Consider the following 22,005-nt stretch of genomic DNA (forward strand, 5'->3'; position numbering starts at 1 on the left):
AAAGAGCCAAGATGTCCATCGACAGATGAATGGATAAAGGAGATGTGGTATATATATACAATGGAATATTATGCAGCCATCAAAAAATTGAAATCTTGCCATTTGCAACGACGTGATGGAACTAGAGGGTATTATGCTAAGCGAAATAACTCAATCAGAGAAAGACATGTATCATATGATCTCACTGATTTGAGGAATTCTTAATCTCAGGAAACAAACTGAGGGTTGCTGGAGTGGTGGGGGGTGAGAGGGATGGGGTTGGCTGGGTGATAGACAATGGGGAGAGTATGTGCTATGGTGAGCGCTGTGAATTGTGTAAGACTGTTGAATCACAGACCTGTACCTCTGAAACAAATAATACATTATATGTTAAAAAAAAAAAAAAGAAGAAGAAGAAGAAGATAGTAGGAAGGGAAAAATAAAGGGGTTGGAAATCGGAGGGGGAGACGAACCATGAGAGACTATGGACTCTGAGAAACAAACAGGGTTCTAGAGGGGAGGGGGCTTGGGGGATGGGTTAGTTTGGTGATGGGTATTAAAGAGGGCACATACTGAATGGAGGACTGGGTGTTATACACAAACAATGAATCATGGAACACTACATCAAAAACTAATGATGTAATGTATAGTGATTAACATAACATAATAAAATAAAATAAAAAATAATATAATAAAATAAAAAAAGGGTCCATGTCCCTAGACAAAATAGACACTTAACAAATGCTTTAACTATGCTTTTTAAAATCCACTCTTGTTCTTGAGGATCGCTGTTGTTTATGTAAGATGTAATGCTTCTCCTAGAGGTTTTACAAATTGGTAATTAGACTTAGTTCCTTGGTTTGAGGGGGAGTTTTTGTGGAATGCAGACAATTCCACTTACTAATAACCTGAGAGAAATAAAGATTCGTTACATAAGTGACCACTTAACAAATACCAGCTTATTATATTCACAGATTAATCCTTCAGAAAGTGGAGGATACATAGTATTTATTATTCCTTTTTCTGTTTTGAGCATTACCCAGAAATGGCTCTTTATTTATCCATATTTTCAGTGTATAATTCAGTATTTATTCAACCATTGGGATTTCTGTAGGATTTATATTTTTGATATATACACAGAACATTTTATATTAGACTAAATTAGGGGAAAAAATCTTTTTTCCTTGAGATTGATTACCTAGTCCTGGTCAGGATTCAGTTATGTAGGCTGCTCCTGTAGACAATGCTGGTGGGAACGTTATAGGTAAAAATGTTTTGGAAAGAAATTTTGCAATATATTGACCAATTTCTGGGGATCTCATCCAAGGAAATAACATACAGCTAAAGTTTTATGTGCAAAGATGTTCATTGCAATATTATTTAAGAATAGTAAAAATTGGAAACAGATTAAATGACTGATAATAGGGGGAATAAGGGGCGCCTGGGTGGCTCAGTCGTTAAGCATCTGCCTTCGGCTCAGGTCATGATCCCAGGGTCCTGGGATCGAGTCCCACATCGGGCTCCCTGCTCAGCGGGAAGCCTGCTTCTCCCTCTCCCACTCCCCCTGCTTGTGTTCCTGTTCTCGCTGTCTCTCTCTGTCAAATAAATGAATAAAATCTTTAAAAAAAAAAAAATAGGGGGAATAATTAAAGCATTTATATAAATATTGGAGAACTCAGATTTCTGATGGAAATTATTGCTAAAGTGTAAAAATGCAGGATTGCAAGATGTGCTTTTTTAAAGCATAGAAAAAAGAAATAGATTCATATTTTATTTTACTTTATTTTTTTTTAAGATTTTATTTATTTGACAGAGAGAGACACAGTAAGAGAGGGAACACAAGCAGGGGGAGTGGGAGAGGGAGAAGCAGGCTTCCCGCTGAGCAGGGAGCCCTATGCGGGGCTCGATCCCAGGATCCTGGGATCATGACCTGAGCCAAAGGCAGACGCTTAACAACTGAGCCACCCAGGCGCCCCATAGATTCATATTTTAAATATTTGTATGTTTATTATAGAATTTTAGCATAGCTCCATGCTAAATGCTCTACATGAACCATCTCATCTGAAGGTATTATTTTTAGTCCCATTTGAAGGGAATATGCCAGGTGAGGAGACTGAGGCTGTCAGAGGTCAACTTGCCCACCATCACTCTGCTAATAAATGGTACAAGGGTAACATGGATTCTGCCACATTCTTGGTTGCTTTATGTTTTTACTTTAAAATGATACAGAAAAACCTTACAGATTTCCTGTAGTAAACATCCTTTTTATTTTTCCTGTAACACTGGGGAGGGAGTAGGTGTGGTTCTTAAAAGAGCAGGCTCTGGAGTCCCTCTGTCTGCTATTGGTGTGAGCTTGGATAAATGACTCAACTGCCCTCTGCCTCAGTGTACTCTGTGCAGAGGGGATGTGTGAAAAATGATAGAATTGAGTTTATCCTTGTAAATTTATAGCAGAAAAACTACTGGCACATTGTAGGGACTGAGTGTTAGTTGCTATTGTTATAATCATTATGATCTTCAAAAAAGTGGCCTTGAAAATAAGAAAAAAATCATTTGAAATGGTGGGCTGGTTAGGTTCTCCATGGTTGTTAGCTTCTCTTGGATGTTGATGTGATGGGAAAGTGACTTGAGAAGCTCCCTTGGAGCAGTGGTTAGCAAACCATTTAGTAAAGGGAACTAGCAGTTTGCTAAATAAATCAGCCTCAAGAAGTGTGTTGTAATTCATCTTAGAGCATAACTGGCTTTTTTTTTTTTAGGACACGAGTATGTAAATCCCTAAACAAATGTGTGGCATAGGTCTCAGCGTAAGCGTCAACCTTCTTATGCTTAACATCATGAACTCGATGCACAGCTCACCTTCCAAATGGTTCCCTTATAAGAGAACATATCAGTTTAGTGAATTTTCACTAATTTGCACTCCAGGCATTCAGATTGTATGGTGAGCCTCCTAACTCAGCAGGCACATATGAAACTGTATAATCGATCTGTGATTAATAAGATTAGTGGACCAGTACATTTCTAGATGGTCAGAACTTTCCCTGTTCCTTTCTCATGGCCTGCTTGCCCCTGTGCTCCCTGACTCCTTGAGTAGTCCAGGGTGCAGAGTGGGAAGCCAGAAGCTTGGACTCCTGCCTCTCCTCACCAGGCCCACCTCTGGACATCTCTTCTCTCTGGCCCCTGCATTCCCTCTCCAACTTGGCCCGACGACGTCCTCCGCCTCTGATGTGGGCTACGGCAGTGGTCTTCTAAAGTGACGTGACCTTCACCTCACCACCTTTCCAGCCTCCTGCACACCCCCACTCTCACTCCACCTCCCCAGTTTAAAATAAACACTAGAGCCCTTCTCTGCTTCTCCAGCATCATCTTTCATTTTTCTCTCCCCTCCCCTCGATCCCATCCTCCACTGGCAAGCCTTAACCCAGACATGACACTGAAGCCTCACCTGACCCACTTGTCCCTATGTAAAATTGACTGTTCTTTTTTTATCCTCCCATTTCCCCCATACATCCTTTGTCAGGCACCTCTATCACTATTACAGTGATTTATCACTTCTCTCTCCCTTTGCTAGACTCTGACATCTCTGGAGGCAGGTTTATTGTCTTGTGGATTTCTTTGTCACAATGCATTAAATGTATGTTTGCTGGATGTTTGCTGCTGATCGTAAAAATAGCTGCCAGGAATGAAGGTGCTGATGCACCTCATAACCTCACTTAATCCTCACAACAACCCCATGAGTATTGGGCATTACTTTGCACAATGTTTACAGATCGGGAAACTGAGGTCTGTACAGGTGAGCAGCTTTTCAAGCATCATGTGTTACAGTGTTGTGTCAGAGCACAGGATTGTAACTCAAATTATACATATTACAGATTTTATATTCTCCTAGAAATAGTGAGAATCTAGAGTCCTATAGGGGCCACTTCATTATGAGTTAAGTGGCATAGGGCCCATCTGGAGATCTATCAACCACTTACATGTAGCGTTCCTAATTTGGGGACTGGGATCTCGAGGATTTGGAAGACTCTAAATGTCTGTTTTATCATTTGTGGATAGAGAAAAGGTCTCTTTTGCTTTAATCAGATTTTTACAGTTGTTATGGGATCTACAAAAGGTTAATAACTACTAATATAATGTTATTTCTATAGAAAATAGATTTTCCGAAGACCAGAAGATGAGTTTATAAATTAACATTTGGAACACAGCCCTTTTGTCAAGTAGAGATTATGTGTTTTGATAATTTGAATGAATGAAAAAGATTCACCTTAGAGACCAGGTTTTTAAAAAGTAGCAGTTTTCTTTAGACACTGTAACAAAATCATTCTTGTTAGGTCTTAAATGGAAAATTGCCTCTTTGTTATAGACTGAGTGTTTGTGTATGCCCCCCACCAACAAATTGTTATAGACTGAGTGTTTGTGTATGCCCCCCACCAACAAATTCATATATTGAAGTTCTAACACAAACACACACACACACACACACACACACACACACGCCCGCCCACCCGCCTTTGGGAGGTAATTAGGTCTAGATGAGGTCATGAGTATGCCCATTATGGGATTAGTACCGTTGTGAGAAGAGAAGAGACCAAGGAGCACTGGACTATCTTGTGAGGATACAGGTCGAAGGAGGCTGTCGGCAAGCTAGAATGAGTGCACTCACCAGGAACTTAATCTGCCGGCATCTCATTTTGGATGTCTCAGCCTCCAGAACTGTGAGAAATAAATGTCTGTTATTTAAACCACCTGCCTATGGTATTTTGTTATAGCAGCCTGGCCTGGGACCCTCTCCCTTCCCTTCTCCTCCCTGGTGGCATATATTAAATTGTTCATGTCTGTGAAAAAAATCAGTGGAAAAAACCGTAGTACATTTTAAACATGTCACTGCTTCTGTAATCACATTTTCTTCTAGTTGTTTTCATTTGGTTCCTTGTAGGAAAATGTGATAGCTTTTCCAGATCAAAGTGGGATATTTTATATCATTTTATATGTGTTCCCCTCCCCACCAATTAAATATTCTTGCCTTTCAGAGGTGGCGGGGGGAGGGGGGAGGGTGTTGAGTTGTTGTTGATTTGTGCTAAATTTGTGTTTTGAAATGAACTAAAAGATGTGGATTCCAACTGGATGACAGCTAGATCTCTGAACTTCAGGGAAAGGACCATGTTCTCTCTACCAGCTACCACAAGGCCATAAACACATTTGGTGCTCTGTAAAGGCATGTTGTTAAACAATGATACAAGGCATTTTGCAACCTAAATTCTTTTCCTAAAATTTTCACCTGACAGGCTTCTCCAGGAAAGAATTTTTACAAGTTCTATACACAAGTAGGTGTTTGTTTTTTCCTCATTAACTATGTTCTTAATTTTCATTTTGGGACTTGTTAGCATTTGTCCCTTGGTGTTCTGGCTGTAGGTGGGCACCTAATTGACTTCATGTTAATTTGATCGCTGGCTTCCCTTTTTTCATTTTGTTACAGCAACATGGCTTTTATGACAGCTCAGAGTTGAATATTGGTACTTGGGGAGAATTGAAATGAAGGGGGAAATCTTGTTATTAGTCAGTCAGAATATTGTTACATTAATATGACTTGCTAAATTACTTGTAGTTCCACTAAAGTGTAATCACTGTAGGGCCTGATTCTCAGCATTTCACGTTTAATGGTTGTCGAGGGGGTTTTAAACACAGTGGTGCATTTGTTGAAAGTAGCGCTTCGTAAAAAGAAGAAAAGCATTGCTAGGAAGAGATCTAATCTTGCCGGGGAATTTCCAGAGAGGGTTGCAGGAGAAGTCATCTCAGCCTTTTCTGGAGTGCCCATGTCCTCTGGAGCGCTGTGGGAGTTGAACACCTCCCTCCTGTCAGCAGCAAGAAGGGCCACTCTGAGCACACGTGTGACGGATGCACAGCGCTCACCCCAGTGAACCGCAAAAGCACAATGATGGGACTCGTCCACATTATACAAGTGCTTCTGAACCACCTTGTTTCTCAGTGGATTGACAAGAAAATGATCCAAAAAATAGAAGAAAGCACAGTTTTTATTTTTCATAGTGCAGTAAGCTTTTCTTAATATCTAACATCTAGAATCTGACATCTCTCAACGATTGCTATCTAAAGTTTTCTACATTCCATTTATGAGAATGGAAAGTGGCAAGGAAATGACTGATTGCAGGAACTTATTTAAACCATAGAGGCATAGTGTATTTACAGATTTATCCAAATTATCTATGCCTTCTCATCTGCAGGCCTGAAAAATGGGATTTGGCATTCATAATTCTGACTCTGAAACACTCAAACATCACAGAATGCCTCTGAATCATCATAAATTTTATTAAATAAAATCATAAAATCATAAGTGTTATATAGGAAGATTTTATTAGTGTTTGGGTTTTTTTGTTGTTGTTTTTAAGTAAGCTCCATACCCAGTGTGGGGCTTGAACTCACAACCCTGAGATCAAGAGTCACATGCCCTACCGACTCAGCCAGCCAGGTGCCCCAAGGAAGATTTTATTTGATATATTTAGTGATTTTCTTATTCTATGAAAACTGGTCCATGTGAGCTCTGTGATCCCTTGAAGTGAATCAGAACATGACACTAATCAAAACAGTATTCCCCATAGCCTGAGTAGTCTGGATATAAATAAGCATTTACCAAGAAGCTACATTAGACTGAAAATTAAACTTAGTTAAAATACCAGCACTTTGGTCAGGGGTTAAGCTTTCACGAATGGAGTCCTAGTTCAGAGAGTTCCTTTCCAGCACAAACCTTCCTTTACGGTTACACATGCCAGAAAGTCACAGCCATGTGTCATTGGATTGGGGTGGGGGTGTAGGGGATGGTATTTGAATTTTTTAAAAGTCAAATGCTTAACAGCAAAGGAAACAGTCAACAAAACCAAAAGACAACCGGCAGAATGGGAGAAGATAATTGCAAATGACATATCAGATAAAGGGCTAGTATCCAAAATCTGTAAAGAACTTTTCAAACTCGGGCACCTGGGTGGCTCAGTTGGTTAAGCGACTGCCTTCGGCTCAGGTCATGATCCTGGAGTCCCTGGATCGAGTCCCGCATCGGGCTCCCTGCTCGGCAGGGAGCCTGCTTCTCCCTCTGACCCTCCCCTCTCTCATGTGCTCTCTCTCATTCTCTCTCAAATAAATAAATAAAATCTTTAATAAAAAAAAAAAAAAAGAACTTTTCAAACTCAACATCCAAAGAACAAATAATCCAATCAAGAAATGGGCAGAAGACATGAACAGACATTTTTCCAAAGAAGACATCCAAATGGCCAACAGACACATGAAAAAGTGCTCAACATCCCTCGGCATCAGGGAAATCCAAATCAAAACCTCAATGAGATACCACCTCACACCAGTCAGAATGGCTAAAATTAACAAGTCAGGAAACGACAGATGTTGGTGAGGATGCGGAGAAAGGGGAACCCTTCTACACTGTTGGTGGGAATGCAAGCTGGTGCAGCCACTCTGGAAAACTGTATGGAGGTTCCTCAAAAAGTTGAAAATAGAGCTACTCTACGACCCAGCAATTGCACTACTGGGTATTTACTCCAAAGATGCAAATGTAGTGATCCGAAGGGGCACCTGCACCCCAATGTTTATAGCAGCAATGTCCACAATAGCCAAACTATGGAAAGAGCCTAGATATCCATCAACAGATGAATGGATAAAGAAGATGTAGATGTGGTGTGTATATATATATATACACAATGGAATATTATGCAGCTATCAAAAATTTGAAATCTTGCCATTTGCAACAACGTGGATGGAACTAGAGGGTATTATGCTAAGCGAAATAAGTCCATCAGAGAAAGACAAGTATCAAATGATCTCACTGATAGAGGAATTTGAGAAACAAGACAGAGAATCATAGGGGAAGGGAGGAAAAATGAAACAAGACAAAACCAGAGAGGGAGACAAACCATAAGAGACTCTTAATCTCAGGAAACAAACTGAGAGTTGCTGGAGTGGAGGGGGAGGGATGGATGGGGTGGCTGGGTGATGGACATTGGGAAGGGTATGTACTATGGTGAGTGCTGTGAACTGTGTAAGACTGATGAATCACAGACCGGTACCCCTGAAACAAATAATACATTATTTGTTAATTGAAAAAAAATCAAATGTTTAAAAAAGATCAAATGCTTAATCTTTCTTATTGGTTTGTTTTCCTCACTTTTGTGGATTTTTTAAAAAAGATTTTATTTATTTGAGAGAGTGAGCATGAGTAGCGGGGTGGGGGAGGAGCAGAGGGAGAAGTAGACACCCCTCTGAACAGGGAACCCAACACGGGGCTCAATCCCAGGACCCTGGGATCATGACCTGAGCTGAAGGCAGACGCTTAACCAACTGAGCTACCCAGGCGCCCCATATGGATCTTTTTTTTAATTAAACTTTTTATTTTGAGATTAATAAATAGAGATCCCAAGTACCTTTTTCCCAGTTTCCCCCTGCAGAACTGTAGTTCTATGTCACAAGCAGGATACTTACATTGTTACCGTCAAGCTACAGACTTTTCTAGCCACATCTCTTCCCTCCTGCCTTCGCACCATCTCTAACCGCAGGCAGCCACTCCTCTCTTCTTCACCTCTGTAAGTTTGTCATTTCAAAATTGCTATATAAATGGATTGGGTTTTTTCACTCAGCATAATTCTCTGAAACTTCCAGGTTGTTAATGTCTATCAATAGAGTGCTCTTTTTTATTGCTGAGTAATGTTTCATGGTATGATTGTTTCCAGTTTTTGGCTATTACAGATAAAGCTGCTGTGAACCAGGTACAGGTTTTTGTGTAAACAAAGGTTTTCATTTCTCTAAATAACCAATAATTTTGTTTTAATAGTAGCTTAATATTACATATTTGTACCACAGTTTATTTAGCTGGTACTTCTAGATGGATATTTAAACCACCCCCACCCCTCATTTTTCTTCTGTTACATATGTCACTGGTGACAGTCCTATAGGTAAATAGTAATGCACTTCAGCTTTTATTTCCTTAGTATAAGGGTTTCTAGAAGTAGGCTTGAGTATGCAAAATTTTTAAGCTTTTTTTTAAAAGTAGTTCTACTTTTTTAAAGTTTTTATTTTAAGTGCATCTAATTCCAAAGCATTTTTATTACCTCAAAAACACCATATAGGTCAGCACTTTACACTCCCCCCACCCCCATCCTTCCCCCAGCTCCAGGCAACCACTAACTAGTGTTCTTTGTATGGATTTGCCCATTGTGGACATTTCATGTAAATGGAGTCATACAATATGTGACCTTTTGTGTCTGGATTCTTTTACTTAGCATAATGTTTTCAAGGTTCATTCAGGTTGTAGCATGTGTGTATCAATACTTCCTTCCTTTAATGGCTGAAGAACATTCCATTGTGTGGATGTGTTTTCTTCATCAGTGGATGGATTTTTGGATTGTTTCCATTTTTTGGCTATTATAAATGATGCCACTGTGAATATTTGTGTGCAGGTTTTTATGTGGACATATATTTTCATTTCTCTTGGGTATCTACCTAGAGGTAGAATTGCTGATGTTAAGGTAGCTCTGTTGTTTCACTTTTTGAGGAATCAGGTGACAGTCCTACCAGCAATGTCTGCGTGTTCCAGTTTCTCCCTATTCTCACCAACATTTGCAATTGTCTATGTTTATAGCCATCCTGGTGAGTGTTACGTGGATCTTGTCAAGAGGCAGGGCCAGAGCTATTTGAGCAATGCTGACTTGCTGCTAGGTGGTCCTCCTGACGTATGAAAACCCTTTGCGCACTACTTCTCAGTGGTGCCAACTGGCTGTCTCTGGGCTTCTATACAAAAGGAGGAAGTTGTGAAATTGTGAAACTGCCTTCCCTTCCGGCCAGAGCACTTGACCTGGTGTGCAGCTCTGGGAGGAGCCCATCCCAGCTGGCGTGCAGAGAGGCCCAGGGGTCAGGACCTACCCATCCTGGACTCGATTGCTATTTTGAAACAAAAGTTTGCAGAAATTCTTATGTGGAAAAATTTCCATGCTATATTGTATCATAAAAGCAGTTTTACTTTTTTTACAGAAAAAAAACAGTCTTGGGTACTGTGAGATATAGAAAGGTTTGTGGTTTTCATTTTCATAGGTGGCATTTTGAAATACATAAACTGACAAAACAATAGCCTGAAGATGTACTTTAAAAAAATCAGCTGCATGGTGAATTGCAAAGAGCCCAAGATGTGGACAGAGTAGAGTAAGCAGCTCTTCTCAGTGTGCCTGGGGTTTTCCTGGGGTTGCTTTGTTTTTGTCCGCCCCCCCCCCCCCACTTATTTTGTAACCTGGGAAACCCTTAAGTTCCAATAAACCAGGACAGTTGACCACCCCAAGTCTGTAACCTGCGGAATAAGTAAATGGCCCTTTTTGTTGTTTGACCAAGTTATCTGAACTCTCCGAACTTTTGTTTCCTCATCTAAAAATGAGGATAATTCCTTATTGAGTCTTTGAAAAGCTGGATTTGCAGTAATCAATAAGTTTTAGCTTCCTTGTTCATTAAGCCTCACTCTGGTAATAAAAGTGTCATATTTTTTTCATAACCAAATTTCATAACCAATTTCATAACCAAAACAGACCTTTTCATTTCCTTCCCAGTTCCAATTTAATCGGGGTAGAAGGAGCATTTATGCTCTAGGGCCGAGCTCCACTTGGTGCCTTGGTCATGTGTCGGAACCAAATGGAAAGCCAACAAGAGAAGGGAGAGTTGACTTTGAAGAACCTCCCCTCTCAGCGTCACTGACCTGTGAGTTTCTAAGCCTTGCCTCTGTTGCTGAGGAACAAATTACTGCAAGATTTAACAGCTTCAGAGAGCAGTCATGGTGGAGTTAGAGCAAACAGGGAATTGTAACAAAATTTGTTAGAAGGAAAAATAGTTTGTCCTTGAGACCATAGTCCTTGTCTAGACTCTGTCAGTGTAATGCAATATATGGATACCGTCTGGGCAACAGAACTTCAAGAACTGCAGGGGATTTATTAGCATCCAAAAGCCCAATTTATTAATCTATATGTACATACACACACACATATATACATATATACCACATATATACATATATACACACATATATATATAGCAGTGGTTCCCAGAGAAGGCTGTTCATCTAAATTAACCAAGTAACGTTTCAAAAAGATGAATTTCTCAGCCTCTAGACTATTGAATCGGAATTTCTAGGGGTGGGATCACAGTGTCTGTTTTTTAAAGCTTCTAGGTGATTCTCGATGCAGACAAAATTGAGAACTCTTTGATAGGAAACTCTAAAAGGCATGGAGGCATGCATTCATTCCCTCATTCATTCGTAGTTTCAACCAGTAATCAGCCACCTGTCAGGCATCGGTCCAGGCTCTCTGGAGCTGCAAATGGGAACATCAGAGGTTTGCCCTTGAAGAGCTTAGAGCTTAATTGGGATTGTGAACAAATGAACAGATAATTATAGTATAACTGATAATCACATCATTTAAACAATAAGCCTGTAATTTTAATCACTGATTGAGATACAGTGTAAGTGGTGACAGGCATATGAAAAGGAGGCAAGGAGGATTTTGCTGCCCCTTTTTCCATCATCTTCCCCTCTAGGGAAGATTTCTTTGGCTTCTGTTACTGAGCAGCATAGGTGGATACAACTGGTTTTTGGTTTTTTAACTTGATAATGTTATTTTTTGATAATGTTATTTAACATAAAATTAATTATCTTATTCTCATGGATGTTGATACATATTGTCACCATCCTTTTAATAAGCATATGAAGATGCTTCTGTGAAAGTTTACATGGGCTGTTTTGTTTTTGTTTTAAAGATTTATTTATTTTAGAGAGAGAGCACTCACACGAGTAGGTGGAGGGACAGAAGGAGAGAATCTTCCAGCAGACTCCCCACTGAGCGTTGAGCCTGACGTGAGGCTCGATCTCACGACCCATGAGATCATTACCTGAGCTGAAAGCAAGAGTTGGATGCTTAACTGTCTCAGCCACACAGGTGCCCCTACATGGGCTGTTTTAAGAGCAGTAGATCATAGGGTAGGAGACCTGGCCTCACATTTTGTCTCCACCCAAGCCCTGTGACCTTCGTCAACTCAGCCACCTCCCCAGTTGTAGTAAATGAATAAATTTATTGGGCATCTTCTACGTGTTAGTTGCTAGGAGGACAAAAAAAGCATCTCAGGTACAGACCTCCTTCCACTGTGCTAAAGATGGTATGAACCATACTGATTTTCTCTTCCATCCACAGAGGAGTCAATGACAACATCCCCTTAACATTCCAGAGGAATTTATCTAGAGACTCAAAAATCTCCATATTCACAGGAATCATTATGGCATGTGATTCATCCAAAATAGAGAATATCAGAGCTGTGAGTGGTGGATGTGGGCACATTTCATTGCCCATGGCCTTTCCAGGGAACTCTGATTCGTGGCTTAGCAAAACTTTTTCGTAGCTATTGAATGTGAATTTGGTAATGGCAAAGGTCTTTGTAAGATGATAATAATACAAACATGTTTGCAACCTATATTGTGTGCCAGGCATTCACCATTCTGAGTATTTGGTATGTATTTATTTAATAACATGAGGGAAGGTACTGTAATTACTTTAAAAAAAAAATTTTTTTTTAAGTAACCTCTACCCCCAGCATGGGGCTCGAACTCACAATCCCAAGATCAAAAGTCATATGCTCTACTGACTGAGCCAGCCAGATGCCCCTGTGATTACATTTATTTTATGAAAAAACCAGGGCATAAAAGGGTGAGTCACTTGCCCAAGATGACATGTAGTAAGTGGTGGAGCAGGGATTTGAGCGCAAGCTGTACGGCTCCAGCGTGTGTGCTCCTAACCACTGCTACCCAGAAGTGACAGACTCAACAGGTGTCTTTGCACACTGTATACTGCTACACCTTTCAAGAAGGGGAGGGGTCAGTAGTAGATCTGTAGTGTCTGTGTCTGTATCTGTTGATCTCCCAATCAAGCAGTATGCTGGTTGGCATTATGGTAGGCACTTGTTAAGTATTTGTTAATTCAGTGAGTCAGCCACCTTTCAGATGACTGGTAGAGAGAAGGGCAGTCATTCTCTGAGAATTATTGGGAGCACAGAAATAAAACCAGTCCCAGGGATGACCCAGTCCCAGGGCTTGATCCTTTGCCTTGTTTTGCACTGCAGCCTTGTGGTGATTAACTAGTTCTTGTCAGCAGAACTCTGTGAGAGCAGAGTTCCAAGTCCATCTGCAGCAATCTGGCCTTCATCCACCGGCAAGGAGAGTTGTGTGTGTAGATTAGCATTGTCTTTTTCCACATGACAGTGTGCTTTACCTAAGCAGAAGTCATTACCCCTTCTTGTTCTTCTGTGACCAAGTTGTCCTACAAGAGTAACTTTGTTCAGTGAACCCCTCTCCAAATGTTTGTTGGGTAAGTGGGATGGTGTGTGGGGCCCTTTTCTCCCCCTCCTGGAACTGCGGGAAGAGCTTTGAATTTGATGGCACCTGCTGTTCTTTAGCTGTGAATAAGAATTCCCCTAGAAAAAAGTTTGAAGGTTTTGTTACTGTCCCTCTTCCCACTGCTGAAAAAAATCATCTACACCTGAATTTCTCAGATTGAGTATATTTGTGTATTGCCTTCCAAAATTAGAAAAATACATCTCTCCCGAGTGGGGAAGAAATTCCCTCGACTATTTAAGAGGGGAGCATGTGTGTTAATCATTTTTGGTGTTTTGTTATAGTTTCTTTCACACCTTATGAGGAGAACAACTCCTTTAGAGCTCTTCTCTGGGGAACACCTTCTGTAAGTAGGACTTAGTCTATGTTTTAGGAAGCTGCCATTGGGGGCTCCTGTGTATCACTGCATGATGCTGTTTTCCCTCTTTTATTTCATAATAGGTGTATGTCCTCATTTATAGTATCACCAATAGATAATTGTTGCATGCATAGAACAAATTGGAGTACTTGCCCTTCAAGGGATTTGGGCTTACCTAAGGAGGTACGGAGTGTGTTGCCATAATACCAGAAAACATAAGTATCCAAGCCCTATCGAAGTTGAAGTTGATATATGCTAAATGAGTTGTCAAGACCTGCAAAGCTACAAGAGGCCAACGGGGAGTCTTTGTAACACCTAATCTGGGCCTGGGAGAAGGGGTTGGAAGTGAAGACTAAGGGAGAGCATGGAGGAAAGACCCACAGATAATTCACTTGAAAACAAAGCCACAGGGGGTGACTCCACTGGTTTAGAAGACTGTCCTCCAGCAGTGGTTAAAATAGTACTTCTTAATTAACTGGTGGCAACCAAGGAGTGGAAGATAGGCACTTCTCTTTTAACCTATCTAATCTTTGTAGTAAGGAAAATTGATTATTGCAACATTTAAAATCCGCCCCACCCCCACATTGGACACTATACCAGAGTGAGGCTGTTGAGCTTTCTTTAACCTGAAGCTATCCTTTGTAGGGCATATTAGTGCCCTAATTTTGCAGTCACTTATCCAAAGCCCTGAATAGGACTGCGTTCTCTCTCTACATGTGTGGTGTATGGTAAGCAACATGATTGTGTCAGATATTAACAAGAGTTTGTTATGCCCTTAGAATGGAAGTTAGAAAGTATGGGAATTCTACAGGAAAAAAGAATAAGCATAGATTCGTGGGTTGGCAGAGTGACAATACCGCTGTTGAGGTGGCAGATAAGTTCTCTTGAGCCAAGATTTAATCCGGAGTTATCATTTATTTAAATTCGAGAATTCTAAAGGAATTCTCTTGTCAGTTTACTTTCATATCTGGAAGCTTGCTAGTACTTAGACGTTCTTCCCCTTATGGTCTTTATGACAGTGTTTTTATATTTTATATTTTAACATTTCTGAGCAAGGTATGGTTTATGTTCCTTCTCTCATTGTGGGGCTGATTTTTTTCCAACCTTAGAAAAACCTTTCTAAATGCAGGAAAGAGTGTTGTGACTACCAAATTAAAGCACTATTTAATTTTTCGTGTTATTGGCAGTCAGCTTGAAGAAAGTTCCCATGCCTGCCTAACACAAGTTGACTGTTAAAGAGATGAATGGGTAGAAGAGAAAGTGAAGGGAGATTTCATCCTGACCCCTTGTAGCTCGTCAGCTCAATTGGCTCAGTTTTAGGTGAACTGTGACAATTCAAAGAATAAATAAAACCGGATATGATGAGGAAGTTGTGCTGAACAGTAGTTAAATGTCTGCAGTAAACACATCTGTAAGCCAAAAGCCATGTCTGACTCAACTGATTTTGTAGGAAAGGGAGTTTTCACAGCAAACTGACTGCTGCCTACTACCATCACCTTAGCAGCAAGAAGAGCCAAGACTTGACCCTAGAGATCTTTACTACTTACCTGTGAGTTTAGGAAATTAACATTCTTTACTATAGTAAATTTTTAAAAATCTTGATGTCTTTTAAAACAGATTTGCCCTAAGATCTTAATACTTTTCAGTTGCTGAGCAGCCTTCCAGCTTTCTCCTGCTGCAGATATAAACAGCCAAGATGATGGTGTTTGCATTCTTAGTGAGACCGAAAACTCATCTTGAGAGCTATGATGGAAGAACTGTCGACGCCATCTCTCATTAACCCCAGCACCCTTCTGTTGTCACCACCCCCACCCCGCCATTCTCTCACATTTTGTGGTCCCTCTTGGGAGCCAAATGGAAAGGAGGGGCATGCAACTGATTTGCTTAAAGCTTAGTGTGGTATCTTTTTTCAGACAAGCCTCCAGTAAACTCTTTTTGTAATAGATCAAAGAGCACACTAATGCTTATTTAACCTCACGCAGATGATTCACCTGGGCATACTGCTCCTGGAGGGAGCTGACAGATGGGTTTTCCACATGAGCAGGGCTCTCTTTGGAGGATGCTGTTTTTGCCCTTTTGTGTTCTGCTTGCATCAGTATGTTCAGGTTTCTGCATTTCGTGCTGTGGTAGTGCCGTATGTTTTCTTGCGTTCAGGCCTGAGGTGCACCTCACTCCTATAACTATTAGTATGTGTGGCAGGAACTTGCTCCAGGACACAGAATTAATACTTGATTCAGGGGCGCCTGGGTAGCTCAGTCGGTTAAGCGTGTGCCTTCAGCTCGGTCATGATCTCAGGGTCCCGGGATCGAGTCCCGCATCATCAGGGCTCTCTGCTCAGTGGAGAGTCTGCTTCTCCCTCTCCATCTGCCCTTCCCTCCGCTTGTGTGTGTGCTCTCTCTCTCTCTCTTTCAAAGTGAGTAAATAAAATCTTTTAAAAAAATAATTGATAGGGGAGGGGGGTGGGGGGATGGATTAGCCCGGTGATGGGTATTAAAGAGGGCATGTATTGAATGGAGCACCGGGTGTTATACACAAACAATGAATCATGGAACACTACATCAAAAACTAATGATGTAATGTATGGTGATTAACACAACATAATAAAATAAAATAATTGATTCAGGTACAGGTATGCTGAACTGTCTCACACCTTCTTATAATCTAGGGTAATTTATAGAGAGTGCCCAGCCCCCATTAATTAATTTTTTTAGTGAGATACTTACAGTGAGGCACAATTATAATACAGTCGCATGGTTACCACAAACACCCCAGAACTTGATAGTGGGGAGTGGCTTGCAACTAAGAGGATCTTTTGGAAAATGTGCATAAAAGAGGAATTCTTTAAAATCTATTCTTTTTCTTTTTGGGGGGGGATGGAGGGGCAGAGGGAGAGAGAGAATCTTAAGCAGACTCCACGCTCAGCGCGGAGCCCAACATAGGGTTCGATGTCGCAACCCTGAGATCGTGACCTGAGCAGAAATCAAGAGCAGGGCACTGAACCGACTGAGCCATCCAGGTGCCCCTATAAAATCTATTCTAATTGACTTGCCTCTGATTTCTACCCTTATCCCATTTTTATTGTCATTATTTTTTCTGTGTGGCCTATGAATGAACTAGTGAATACTTTGAATACTGTTACGGTTAGAATTTTTTTTTAACAGACCCTGTTGCTTTCCATCATGACCTGTAATTCTGAGAAACCCTGTAGGTTGAGTGGGCATCACAGATTTGGGGTTACAGAGGATGGGGAAGCGATGCTTGGCCTGATGTCAGTGTGGCCTGATTCCTGGGAGGTGCTGACCACCCCTTTTCCTGTCTGTGTGGGGAACCAGCCAGATCAAAGAATGGCTTATTCTTTTGCTTCATTTCGGACCAAAGCTCCTCTACCATGGGCCCTGTGCCTGGGCTTGGTCCCTGCTAGTACAATTGTACGGAGCAGCTGTGTTCCCACTTGGCCCAGCTTGCCCAAGCTGCCCGTAGGGTGACTCGGATTACCGAGGAGGGATGTCTCTGGCCCCTGGGCAGCCTGGGAGAAGGGGGACTGCAACCGTCAGGCAGTGCGCAGACCTGGCAGCATAGTTGAGTGTCTTCTGCAGAGCGTCAGGGGTTTGTCCAGGGCCCTTTGTCTCTCCTATTCCTTGAGAAAAATACCAAAGAGTAGAGTTGGGCCCACCGGCCACTCGGCAAGTGCCCAGTTCACCCAGCAGGGCGGCCTGCCCTGCCTGGCCATGGAGAATTCATTTGCTGAGACCTTTTGTACTGTTCCTGTGGCTCAGCAAGGGAGATGAGGAGGAAAAGGGCATGGTGCTGGCAAGCAGCCTGCAGCCAGGAGGATGAGGGGACGGTGGTGGTGAGAGCAATTAAGGTTTGGCATCTTCTGTTCCCAGCCTTTTTGGCCACGTGCTCTCGCAAGCTGTGCCATGTGGTTGCTGTCTGTGGACCGCCACTGAGCGAGCTCTGGGTGCCAGGCAGGGAGTGGAGGACAGGAGGCCTCCTGCATTGCTGCCATCCACTAGCCTGTGGTCTTTGAACATGCCACACACACCCTGGCCTTGGGGCGCTTGCATTCACCTGTCCCTCTAACTGGAATGCCCTTTGCCTTGGTGCTCCGTCCATTCAGGCGTCTGCTGTCTTGTCACCTCCTCGGGGCGGCCTTCTCTAAGTACATCTTCCGAAGTAGATCCTGCTCCATGATCCCACCCCCTTTCCCCTGCTGTATTACTTTCTTGCTAACAGTCCCTTTACATAACAGATTCTATACGTGTGTGTTTCTCTGCCAGCCTGGAACTTCGTCTTGTTCCCTGCGGCATCCGTCAGGGCCCATGTGCCTGGCACGTAGTAGGCACTTGGTAAGCGTACGGCACGAATGAGAAAGTGAATACATGGTACGGAGGGATGCCGGATACATGGCTGGTCAGACAGAAATGTGAGCTGATGCTGAGTAAACGATGAAAGTAAACCTTTGGCGACAGTCCCTTGGTAACCTGTGTAAAAACAAACACCCGCGTCTGACAGGGTTACCGTCCACGTCCAGCTGTGAGCGTGGGAGAGGGAGAGTTTGGGGGAATCATTGCACAAGGCCGAGTCCAGCCCAGAAGCAGGCCTTGTGGTTCACAGACAGGACTCCACTGAGTAAGGACCTGCGTGCCAGGGGCCACCTCTGCCCATCCTTTCTCCCCCATCCCCGTGGACCTTTCAGGAGTAAGCCGCCTCTCTCTTGTTATTCTCCACGTATGTTCTTGCAGAGAATGTTTTGCTCGCTGTTTCATGTGTTCCTAAGTTTGACTGTGAGAAGTTCTACCAACCCAAGCTAAGAATTCTCGCGTGAAGAAATGCAGTCCAAGAAGAGAAGTGCTGTGACTGAGAAAATCACGTGTTGTGTGCGCTTTTGTAGAGCCGTCCCATCTTAGAGTCACAGGGGTACTCTCGCCTGCCGGCTTGCTCGGGGCCTCTGTCCAAGATGGGGTTAGGCGGGGATTGCGCCGGACAGATGGCTTGTAACAGAGTTCTTTAATATCTCCAAATACTAAATTTCACAGTTGCTTCTGGTAACCTGCTGCTGACTTCAGGATGCTTGGACTGAAATTTTACCTTACGTTTAATCAAGCTGCTCTTCTGTTGCTATGATGTTAGCCTAGATTCCCAAATTGAACGATGTCCTAGGCATTGTTCTTACACTGATAGGTCGTTATACCAGTTCCTGGGCCTCATTTTTTCCAAGACCACTCATGTTCTCCCCACGTCCCAACTCTCTCCCACAGGTCTGTTCCCTGTCATAGTTGACTTTTTTTTTTTTTACTTGTGTCCACCTTTTCTGTATCCTCCTTACATTTACAAAACACAGCACAACTGGTTACAGCCCCTCTGGGAGGCCTCTTGGTTAAAATTTAGAATGATTGCCTTATTGCTTTGTCAGGTATTTTCCTAATGATCCCAGAATACTGTTATTTGAAGGGTATCTTGACAGCTTAGTATTAAGTATGCAGCTTGTTGTAGTATGCATCATTCTAACATCTACTCATTCGCGGGATGAGTTTCGTTTTGTTTTTGGTTTATAACCTCTGGCTTCTTTCCGCGCTATGAATGTCTAGTTTGTTCTAGGTGTCTAGATATGTTCCTTTGTGTTTATCCCTGCTCAGCCATCCTTTGTACACAGTAGGTGCTTGATATTTGTGTATCTAATCACTGTGTTCATTTTAGCCTTATCTTCCATGTTTAATGCCTCATATTAACCGCTCCTCTCTCATGTGATGCTATCAACTCACCCACCTTTCATTGCTGTCCCCCTGGGGGTGTTAGCACTTGAAGGGGACATTGTGGGTGGGTTGTCATGATGACTGGGGGCTCACTGATGGCGTTGAGTACATAGGGGCCGGGGACAGAAGGCCAGCAGTGCCCCTGCTGAGAAGCACGAGTGGCCACTGATGGTTGGCAGTATTCCTCATGGAGTTGAACCTGTTGCAGACATACAGTAGGAAACCTTTATCGAGGGCTTACTGCATGCCTGGCACTGCTCTAGGGATCTTATGTGTATTAAATCATTTGATCTTCTTAACCTCTGAGTCAATTACTTTACATTTGCCACCATATTACAGATAAGAGGTTAAATAAGTTGTCCAAAGTCACATTGCTACTAGTGGACAAAAAGGATTTCAAACCCAGGTGGTCTTGCGGCGCCTGGGTGGCTCAGTCGGGTAAGCATCTGCCTTCAGCTCAGCTCATGATCCCGGGGTCCTGGGATTGAGCCCAGTGTCTGGCTTTCTGCTCAGCAGGGAGTCTACTTCTCTCTCCCTCGGCCACTCCCCCGGCTCATGCATGAGCATGTACTCCCTCTCTCTCTCAAATAAATAAATAAAATCTTTAAAAAAAATAAAAACCCAAGTGGTCTGATAAAGAGCCCAGCACTTAGCCACCCAATCACCTGCCAGCCTGTTAGGCCTGTGTACCTGCTCTCAGCCCCTTTGTGCTTAATGCCTGATTTTTGTATGTGTAATATGATCCATTAGTAAGCTCTATATTCATTAAGTAAAAGCAGGATTTAGATTTAAAATGTTTTGGAAGAAGGTGGATTTGTCCCTGGTGGGCAGCTTGTCCATCAGTAATTCAGCCCAATAGTCAACAGGTGTTCACAACCTTGTTCCTCCTGGTGCCTGTTTGCTTTTGATTGGGGGTGAAGGGAACCCCGTGACCTCCATATACATGGCCTACCATCCATCACAGATAAAGTTAAATTGTATTAGAATGATTTCGATTTCACAAAAACATGATGTTTGTCTTCTAAAACTTACGTGTTCTAGATGATTTTCAGTAGATGACGAAAAAATAGATACAATAAAATTATTTCCCAACTGCAGGACTTTGAATAGATAAAGCATCCTGAAATGGATGGCATTCTTTTTAAGAGGAATTCTGCTTAGGAAATGTAAAGCTTAACCAATTCTCAAGATTTTCTAGAATTTCTGTCCCCTGAAGAGGTTCAGTCTGGGGCAGGAAAATGGATCAGGACCAGAATGGTCTTAGGAGTACAGTATGTTAAAAAAAAACTGTTTAATTTCAGAATTTCAGAGGTGACCTAGTACTGTGATTGTGTATAATTGTTGGCACTTGGATGTGTGGAAGTTGGTGGCTTCCTGGTTTCCAGCCATGGGTTGAGGGAGTCAGGACCTTCCCTGCGCACTCCACTCCCCGCCCCGGAGGGCCGGGGCAGATGTCAGAACAGAACCCTGGTAACTACTTCTTTCTAAGTGTTCTTGGTGGCTCCGCCTGTCTCTGTCTCACTGCCGGCTGGATTGACACAGATGTAACTAGTCCATGGATGAAGGAAAGTTTATCCATGAAATTAGCCAAAGAATACATAATACTTCAGTGTGGTAAGCCAAGGAAGAAAAGTATCATTAAATGATTAACAGCTTACTTAGTTAATAAAACCAATTTTGCCTTTGCCCTGGGAAAGTAAAATATTTGTGGTTATTTCTGTGAAGAGTAAATGTATGCCTTCTAACTTTAATATAGAAAATCTAGTTGATATTGCATATGAAAAGATGCTTAGCTATACTGTAAATGTAAATCTTAAATGGGGGGGAGTTGTGGGGAGCTATAAAATCTTAGAAGATGAAGGTAAATCTGTAACTACTGATAGGAGACTATATTTCCAAGATGTTTTAAGTGAAAGCAAGTAATACGTACTCTTCTTGATATAACATTGTTTTCTGTTTGTTCACTGTAACCTCCACAGTAAGAATATATTATATATCACAGCACAGCACATGGTACTTAGGTATATATTATCATCATACTTATGTGATACAGTAACACTAAAGATTTATGAAAATATTCATTCTCACTAGGGGCAAAGCACTCTGATTAATATTATTGTAACTACTTTTTAATGCTAAGTTGACCTAATCATCTATTAATGGGTTGAAATCCACAATTATAAAAAACACCCATTGGCATGACCCCTTTTGTGCTCAGAAAAGTCTCGAGGTATGTCCAAGAAATGTTACCATAGGCTCCTTCTGACAGTGAGGCTTTAGGATTGTGGTTGGAGTGAAGTGATGAGATTATTTTGGGGGGGGCACCTCTTTTCATTTTTAATATTTAAATATTTTTTTTACCACGGACATGAAATATTTTTAAATAATAATTAAAATAGCAAGCAGAGGAAACCATCTATTCACCGGGGCCTTCCTTTCTCCAACATGGCGCTTCCTATCTTGGCTGCAGGCTTACCTCAAGCTTTGGT

At 41.9% G+C, this 22,005-nt stretch overlaps 1 protein-coding gene across 3 annotated transcripts in view; it reads left to right on the plus strand.

Moving 5' to 3' along the window:
• The window catches only part of ELOVL5 (ELOVL fatty acid elongase 5), an 84,286-nt gene that overhangs the window by 28,174 nt on the left and 34,107 nt on the right, over positions 1-22,005 (plus strand). The window lies entirely within an intron of this gene.

The sequence above is a fragment of the Halichoerus grypus genome, chromosome 9 (assembly GCF_964656455.1).
Source record: "Halichoerus grypus chromosome 9, mHalGry1.hap1.1, whole genome shotgun sequence".
NCBI lineage: Eukaryota > Metazoa > Chordata > Mammalia > Carnivora > Phocidae > Halichoerus > Halichoerus grypus.